General features: G+C 39.0%; 1 protein-coding gene across 1 annotated transcript in view; it reads left to right on the top strand.

Moving 5' to 3' along the window:
• The first annotated feature begins 374 nt into the window (after positions 1 to 374).
• LOC126474840 (calcitonin gene-related peptide type 1 receptor-like) overlaps positions 375 to 9,435 on the top strand; it is an 820,928-nt gene continuing 811,867 nt past the window's right edge. Inside the window, exon 1 of the mRNA XM_050102318.1 lies at positions 375 to 452. The gene's annotated coding sequence lies outside the window, so the exon portion shown is untranslated. The remainder of the gene's footprint in view (positions 453 to 9,435) is intronic.

Below are 9,435 nucleotides of genomic sequence, written 5' to 3'. Positions count from 1 at the left end.
GTGATTGTTGGGAAATTGCTCAAATGTTTAGTCATATTGCACTGTTGGGTTTATGGGGTACTGATGCTGTTATGAGCAGGGGACACACTTATTAATTGACCACAAAGCACGGGTAATGCCACAAGGTGTGAGAGCGAGACGTCTTTCTCCAACTGGCGCGTTCTCTTGTGGCCCTTGAGAGGCTGAGGACCTCTCCTCGCACCCTGCCGGCCCCTCCCCAGTCCTCTGTCCTCCTCACTCCGACATACAGACGCGTTTATGTATGGAGCGCGCGGAGCACAAGTGTTGGTGTTTCTGGCGGCTGCCGCGCGGAGCGCTGCTTGCGCGGCGTCTGTCGAGGCGCGGCGTAGCACGGCGCGCAGTGTTGGCGGCCCGCTTGCTACCGGCGGCCTGGCGGTCAGTGCGTGCTGCGAGCGTGAGAGTCCGCGGGTCGGCGGCTGCTGTCGCGCAAGGTAGGCAGGCCTGCCAACCACCGCGCTCCAAACGACGCACTGAAGAACGATCTATACACCACTGAGAGGACACAAAAACTATTTCGCCGTCGTGTTTCCTTCGATTATTACGCTCTGCCTGCTCCGAACTCACAAATGAAATCACTTACAGCTTTTCCGAGGTCTTCCAGTATCTTTGTTCCCATTCGGCATGTAATTCACAATCTTCTGCTGAATTCTATAACCTGACATTCTCATGAGGTGCTGTCTTCAGTTTACATGCTACTTTTAATTTTTTCATTTACGTTGAATATATTTTATTCTGTCCTTATTGCTCAATCATGTCCTCCTGGATCCCATTTCTGCTATGTCAATTTTTATGATTTAATTTTCTTAAAATTTATTATTTTTATGTAATTCCTTTCTGGTAAGGCATATTTTGGTTCCATAGGTCAAAACAGCAGCCTACGTACTTTAGCGTTATTTCTTGGTGGTCTCTTTTTGAAATTTATGGCCCAGTGTTCTGTTAAAGGTACTATTGCCACCTTAGTAAAAAAATTCGAGAAATTTGTTCTAATATTGGATAGCCTACTACAATTTTGGCTATGACTGGATATTTTGCTCGGAACGTCGTTATTTCCGTTTTATTACAAGGAAGTTTTAAATTGTATTCCTCGAATATTTCGTTCAAATGGTATACTGCTCTCTGGAGATCGTCCTCATTCTTTCCAGTAATAACGACATTATCTGCAGCAGTTTTTAAGGACCTGCAAGCAGAAGCTCTCATCACTAGCTGTGTTAATTCTGTTGTTTACCGTACATTTTCATCTTGCAAGAATGAAGTCAATATAAATATTAAAAATAGCAGGCGATATTCCATATTTTTGTCTTACATTTTAGTTAATAACGATTCCTTTCACTGATTCCGACCTGCGCTTTTTGCAACGCATGTATTTTTGATGATTACCTGACACTGTTAGTTGTACTGGAGGCGATCCCACACAGTTTCTCATCAGATACCAACAACGTCACCACATGAGAAATTTTGTATGTATCTCATGCATTTTATTTGTAATTGTTGCGCACTGTACGCATAGTTATTCTCTTATTGTGTGACGAGGGACGGTACTATGGAACGTCGTCTCTGTAAGTTGTGTCCTGTTAATGTGAACGGTCGACGCAATGGATAGACCATGTAAAAATTTTATCCATGCAGATGATCAGAAGACAGTGATTTAATTTCGCTGAAACTATTAATCATTGTGTATTTTTGGGCGATCTTGGCTAACAAATATCTGCACTAAGAAGAACAACCGTGCTTGTATTCTTATAAAGTCTTTTCACAACCTCTGGAACGTGCCAAGAATATCCACATTCAGACATAATCTTCTATACACTGTTACGGCTTGTATGGGAAAAAGTCTTCTCAGGATCGATGAAGATGATACTAGGCTAAATTCTGTGTGTTGTTCTATGGCTGCAACACGTTTCCGAACGACCAGATAGAAACATGTTTTGTTATTCAGAAACAGCCGCGTTTCCGAAGGACCAGATGTAAATATACTTTTTTTCCCTCAGAAATAAATGCTTATGTGTTATTCTTCTCGTGGTTATTGGCTATCTTTGAGTATATGCTATGGTCAGTGTTTAGGAGACCGATGCCACTATAACTTCTTATGGTCTGGGATCAGAGTCATCTACAGTTTTTTAAGGACTTCATATTCGCCTTTGACTTTAGAAATTACTATTTTGCATCTGCAGTTTCACCTTCAGGCCATTTTAAGTGGTACAGCGGAAGATTTTGCTTCAACACATATCAGACTCTAAAATCCTGCGGCATCTATAAATATCGTCGTCAGAAATAGTGAAAAGTCTGAAGTCGGAAGATTTTAAAGTCTTAAATGTGCTGAAACAAAACGTTTCGCAGTACCTTTTGAAAATGGACCAAAAGCCGAAATTGTAATTGTGAAATAAATAATTTCTACAGTCAACGGAGAATATGATGGCCTTTAAAAATAAGTTTCATTATTTCGTAGTATAAAATTTCGTGATAAACGGTACACTCGAAAAAACCCCTATATTTTCTATCTCGTCGAAGTTTACTGCAGTAGAACAGCTCTATTTCTTTTTAAAATATAATTTTGTAGGTAGAATAGAACCGCATTTATTCGGGTTGTGTGGGACATAGTGCTGCCAAATTCGTCGATTTTTGCGGAATGTTCACAGTTTTACGGGTGTCATGCCCCGTCCCCGACATTAGGGGACAATTCGAAATGTAATGCGCATTCGCTCCAAAAATGTTGTTCGAGAGCACAAAACTTCCGAAATCAGCGTCTGAACATATCGATGGCGTTACCCAAGAAAGTTAGGATACTGTGCGCCATGAAGCCGCCATCGGCAGATGAGTTAGACGGACACCTGCCTCAGCGCATGCCCCAACTCTTACGCTTCGAAAACGTGATTCCACTTTGCCGTGTCATTACCGGCACGTGGCTTGTATCTGACCAGGGTTCTAGTTCTGCTCCCCTCTCGCCCTTTGTATGATGGCAACCCAGCTGGTGCTTCATTCCGTTGACTCCTTTCGTTCGATTAGTGTCTTCATTTGCAGTGGAAAACAAAGTAGTTCAAGCACGAGACTTCCTGCTGTACGCGCAACACCCACAGAACTCATTTCATTCGACCAGCGAAGATAAGAGCTAAATGTAATGTACACAATGTGTGTGTGTTTCGAAACACGGTCATACAAACATTTTGAATGAAGCTACACGCTAGTTAGGTTTATTGAGAAAGAACCGTAACAAGTTAACATCTTAGTTCGTAATGCATTATAAGGAAATATCTCTCTGATGACTGAAAATGTACGTGTTTTTCATTTCTTCCTATTTTTTTACGAACCAACTTTCCGGCCTTGACATGCCAGTTTTTAAACCATCAATCCATAATTGGAAATGTTCTACAAATCGAATGTGGCAACACTTTTTATAGTAAGACCATAGGTCATCCGGATTATCAAAAATTCGGAAATTCAGTATAAAATTAGGATTACATCGGGCGAATGTCATAGAAATACACGTTGTATTTAATTTCAAGCAAATGGAAAAAAATCATATGTTATTGTCATACATTTTGACAAGGTGAAAGAAACCACTGTTTTATAAACTGAAGTAACCAGTGAGTTTCTTTTGATACCGATTCGTATGTCGTTCATTAGCACGCTCATGTTGGCGTTGCACCAGGATTAGCTCGGCCAAATTTATTTTTTGACAATCCTAGCAAATTATCTTTAGCACGGCTGCGTTTTTAGCCTTGTTTCTGCCATAGTCTCTCCAGACGGAGCCACAACTTCGTCAGCCAGTCCCTCATCACCGTCGTTATTGTCTGCAGAAAAATAAAAGGCGATCATTTCGTCATCAGAAATCACATGACGGCCAGCGTTATTATCGTCTCACAGCCATTCATTACATCATTAATATCTGTTTCTGGCAGGGTATACCAGTGGAAACTACCTCCTCCTTTTTCCTTAAAATCATTTTGCATTCTCAACAGACAGCGGCAATACAGTAGTGTACAACCCAGTGTGAACTTGGTAACTGATTCTGCGCCACGATACGTATATGGCTGCTGGCTGAATGAAAATTTAATGACGGCCGCCGTCGATTGCTGACGCTATTACTTCCGAAATGTCAAACATTTTGCAGTTACTGGACTAAAAACAATATCCGGATGAACTGTACATCTTGTTTAATGAGGATTAGATTAATGAGGATTCACTGTACACTGAAAATATACTGTAACATTTCATCACTGTCAGTATAGTGCAAAGTTTACACCTGAAATGATGTAACGGCATTTTACGTATAAATATTCAACACTACACGGATGGTAAATATTTACACATCAAATGCACTTACGTTATTTCATGTGTGAACTTTGTAGTATACTGACAGTGATGATATGTTACACTATACTTTCAGTGTAATTACTTCGGAAGAAATAATTATAATTAAATGATATTTAACTTTTTTCCTCTTGCTTCCTACGCGCTCTCCCGGCAAACTTCGTTACCCGATGAATGGAATATTACTTAGCATTTTTCGTCATTTATTAACATCGGAAGAGTTGTTCACGACGCAACTTCTACAGACAAGTGAGAATAATCACATAAATCTTCAAACGAGTGCACACTATTTTCACAAGTCGAAACCTAAATGCACGAGAATTTTATCGAAACTTAAGCTTTTCAGCATCGTCATTTTATAATCAGCACATTAATTTTCGGCAATATTTAGGAACCTGAGAATTCGGGTACAAGAATAAAGAATTGGCTTGTGAAATCTTCACTTTTTCAATAGAATATTCTGTAATAGTAATCTTTTCATCATCGTTAACTTTTAAATGAAATTATTTTTCGAAAAATGAAATTGTTTCCGAAAAATGGAGAACGGGAAGTTTCAAGTGAAGTATTCAAGGCTAATAACATAAGTTCACCTTATTAGAAGTTTTGCGTAATACGTACATTGGCGGTATCGTAATTTGATAATATTTTTATAATAAAATGTTTTTAATAAAACGAACTTCATTATTACAATCAGGAGACTGATGACTAAATACTGAGCGATAAAGCTTAATGTGAAATATCTTCAATAAAATTTCTACGCTTTCTGGAGCATATTAATTACACATTATGTGTTTAAGCGGTGGTATAAAAGAAATCTTGTGCTATTTGGATTATTAGTTCCCCTTTTGTTTTTATTATTTTCTTTACTTTAAAATAAATGGGGTCGTGATGAATCTTTATTGTTATATGCTAAATATAAGTGTTGTTATTGACTATAGCTGAAAAGAAGCGGCTGTATTGCCTTACAGTACACGAAACAATTACTTACATGTGTTGACGCCTCGCATAATCAAGATATAAGTTAATAACGTGAGCCTTCTTCGTCGTTTAATAACTTCAGATCAGCTGTTCACGACAGGACTTCTACAGACAAGTGAACAAATAACATGCATCTTCAGACGATTGGCAAACTATCTTTAGAAGTCGAAAGCTAAATACGGAGTCCTAGAATTGATGCGCAGTTGCTATCGATTAATACAGTGATTGAAAATTACCTAACACCACCTCCCCCCAAACTGATAAGTTTCGATAAGTGCATTATATTATAATTTTTTGGGATTAAAAATTGTCATCTGTTTGTACTGTCGTTTTCAACATCAAATTCTCAATAATTGCTCAGTATCGTCCATTCATTTCGTCATTCGAAAGCGCAAGTAGAGAAATACGCATACTCTTCCCCATGTTACGAATTCTGATGCAGCGAGGACAGGAATTGCAACTTCGATTTCATTGTTAAATTCGTCGTCATGTTTACGCCGATGCCGTAATTTGAGCTCAGAACGATCTCTAAAATATCTTCGATTGTCATAAACAGCGCACCACAAACATCATCATCAGTTATAACAATTCGATACACCCATCACCAGTTTCAAAAACTCAAAGAAGTGGTTCAATAATTTCAGTACCCAACGATAAGCGGTTGCGCGGCAACATGTTCAAACAACACTTTCTTTCGGTGTATGTATGTAATGCGCGACTGCAGAAAGCAGGCATATTTTTCCACCCGGAAAAAAATTGTCTTTCAAGCGATTTTTGGTAACGTCAAACGGGAGTAAAATGAAAGAAATCAGTATATGCTCGGGGCCACAGTGAGATTTTGTGTTACTTATTCTTCGTTTTCCGCTATGTCGTGATGAGGGGTTTTCCCACATATTACTAAGAGTTGAGGTACAATGCGTTTTTTGGGCCATTGGAGACCACGTCCAGTAATTACGTGGCATCTTGGTTGTTGCCTAAAATTCTTGCATTCGTTGTCTGGTCATAAAGTCGTTGTTCACTGATCTGCACATCGGTAGATATCTCTCTGTTTCAGTCCAATGCTCTTGAGGTCCTTCCTTACTTCCTTGCACCATTTATCTGGTGCTAATGGACTGTTAACCAGTACATTACAGATCTATTTTCTCGGGTTTCATACCTCGGGAACAGATGGCTGCAGAATTTAGTCGTTATTCCTTTGTTAACTATTAGCAGTTCACAAAAATGTTAACGTCGTACAGCACTGCCGGATGGGATATCGCACGGGGTGGATTCAGACGCCTGCCAGAAAGGGTGTTCTTCCTCCGCGCACTGTAGGTCCTTTGCTTGCGGATGTGCGAGAGTTGTATCGTGTGTGTGTTTGTGGAATGCAGATGAGTGGAATGGATGCATGTATAATGTGGTATCATATTTGGGTCGTATGATGATGATGGCGATGATGATGATGATAGAAGGGTGACACTGAAACCCAGGGCCGAACTGAATTCTCGAACAGCACCTTGGGGCCACCGGGCCTAAAGTCCCCATCTGACGGACGGATTACCGTCAGTATCAGACACTCTGACTCAGTCAGACATGGGAAGTCTGAAATTTAATCTTGGACATCGGTGAAAAGGCTGGTGAACGGGACTTTTTGATATTTCTATCCTTCCGATTGTAACAATCCAAGATTAAGGGTAATTTGGCCAACTGAACGTTTCGATACCGGTTCCACTTGGGTAGAATTTGCTTCAGTTTCAGTCCCAGAGTATGCGATACTTGATTCTGAAGTAAGTATTGCGATACGATGGTGTATTTTCGAGTTATACGTTTGCCGCATTTCTTCTAACTTACGAAAACATTTTTAAGATTTACAATGTGTGACATAACATCAGGAAAAGATCGTCATAGTACTAATTTCGCTTTAAAAGGAATCTGAAAACTAATTTATCCTTTGATCTGTATTTGTAAAAAATGCAATTTGCCATAATTTAACTCTTACAATTTATAGAAAATGCCATGTTCTCACCAAATTTCCAGATTTTATGTAAGTTAAGTGAATTTGGAATTTAGTATCCATTAGATAAATAACCATCATTCCATTCCAAAACTACAGTTAACTTCAGCAGAGCCATTTCACTCTATACAAAATAAATATCGTCAAACGTAAATAAAAGTTTTAACGTAAAATGTTTTATATTAACAGAATCTTCCGTCGGTTCTTGGTAGAACAACATTATAATAATAAATGAAAAGCACCAGTTTGCTTTTGTTCTACAATATTACTTTTATTGCTAACCGGTTTTCGACTTACAAGGCCATCTTCAGACATTTATGTTGTTGTAGTTGTATCTGCAAAATGAAGCATTTTTATCTACATTCTGGCTGCATGTAAAATACAGTAATTAATTTAACAGAGAAATTTTCAGAATAATCTGGCGGTCAGGTTAACTTATTAACGCGACTATATTTTGCATTGAAATGAGATGCTTCCTAGTAGGACTGCTGATATTTTTAAAAATATAGGTAATTCGATATATCGACATTTAAAAAAATATCATTACCGGTAGTCGATATATCGAAGAAAATGACGATATATCGTCGGAAAAAATACCTACGTATCGGACTATAAAAGTATCGACTGCACATTGTAAATATACTGCCGGTTTTAGAGCTGTATATTTAAGTATTGATTTATTGTTCGGATGCTCAAATGTCCTAAGGGTCCAAACTCCTGAGATCATCATCCCTAGACTTCTACACCACTTTAACTTATGCGAAGAACAACACAAACACCTACGCCCGAGGTAGGACTCGAACTTCCGGCAGGAGAGGTCGTTCATTCCGTGTCATGGCGCCTCAAACCGCGCGGCCACCTGGCGTCGGCAATTGATTTATTATTAGGTATTTTGTACATCAAGAAGCTATCAGCCTGCTAAGAGCAAGAATTGAAAGGAAAACCATGCACGTTAACGCTTGGCGATAACTATTTTGCAAATACTGGTATATCCAAGCAAGTGGCACAATCAAAGGCGTCCGATGGGTCTGTTGTTCGGTTTTGTCACACATCGGATTTGTCTGGAGTACGTCATGTCGACTTCTCTATTTTTTTTGTCTCTTCAAACGCCATCGAACTAGCAGCTGTGGTGTCAAAATTGCGTGGTGAAGTTAAAGGTTGCAGTTTTCGTTGGTAACGTCGAGCGCCGATTACGTCAGCATTTCCCTCGAACGTTTCCGCCCACTGATAATAACAATCTTGTGACTTACATTTTTGCTCATCACCCTCAGAAACTGGTTTAGAAGAATGCCAATGTGAAGAAAAGGCGCACAAATTGGGTTAAAACTGTTTTTAACGCAACTGGTGAGCTAGTTCTTCGTATCGGAAATCTTGTTATTCCAATCACACCGCCATTTCCACTGCAATCAGACTTCTCCTTTGTGCCACCTATAGTTGCTGCACACAGTCAAAGAGATAGAGTGGACGTGATGAGAGCTAAAAAAGTAGTGAGACCTCTTCACACAGCGAAAGCAACGAATTATGTTCTAATACGGCTTCATTCAAAATTTCAAATATTTACCGGAAAATGGGGAAAAAATAAAATAAAAATATCGACTCTCGGTATTGGCATTTCGATATAGATACATTGGTATATTGGTGAAAAAAATATCGGCGATGTATGAGAACACTTTTTGGAAACTATATCTATATGTCGCTATATTGATATTTTGTCAACAGCCCTACTTCATTGTTATGTCCTTCAGATTTCTCTCTCAGCTTGTCTTTTGTTCTCTAACGCGTGAATGAAGTTCTGTGGTTCATGTAGGCACTTTTTTAAGTGCCTATGTGACTCAAACTTTGTGTACAACTGAATAAAAAGAAACCGTGGATTCTCTTTTACTGAGACGACTTGCGAACTTGTGCTGATAAAGATCAAAGAGAAACGTGTGAAATAAATAAAAAATTGAATATAAAACATAAGCGTTTTTTTCCTGTAATCAAAGAAGACCCGAGGGGCCTCTCATGCACCCTGAACAACTACCGCCATTCGCCATTGAGAACATTTTGAAGATGAGCCATTTTTCCTACTGATTAGTGAACTTATTCATCACTCTTCCCCATGAATAGCATTTGCATTAAACCAACAACATATT

The sequence above is a fragment of the Schistocerca serialis genome, chromosome 4 (genome assembly GCF_023864345.2).
Source record: "Schistocerca serialis cubense isolate TAMUIC-IGC-003099 chromosome 4, iqSchSeri2.2, whole genome shotgun sequence".
NCBI classification, from domain to species: Eukaryota; Metazoa; Arthropoda; class Insecta; order Orthoptera; family Acrididae; genus Schistocerca; species Schistocerca serialis.
Note: the sequence above shows the minus strand (reverse complement) of the source record. Positions and strands in the feature narration are given on the sequence as shown.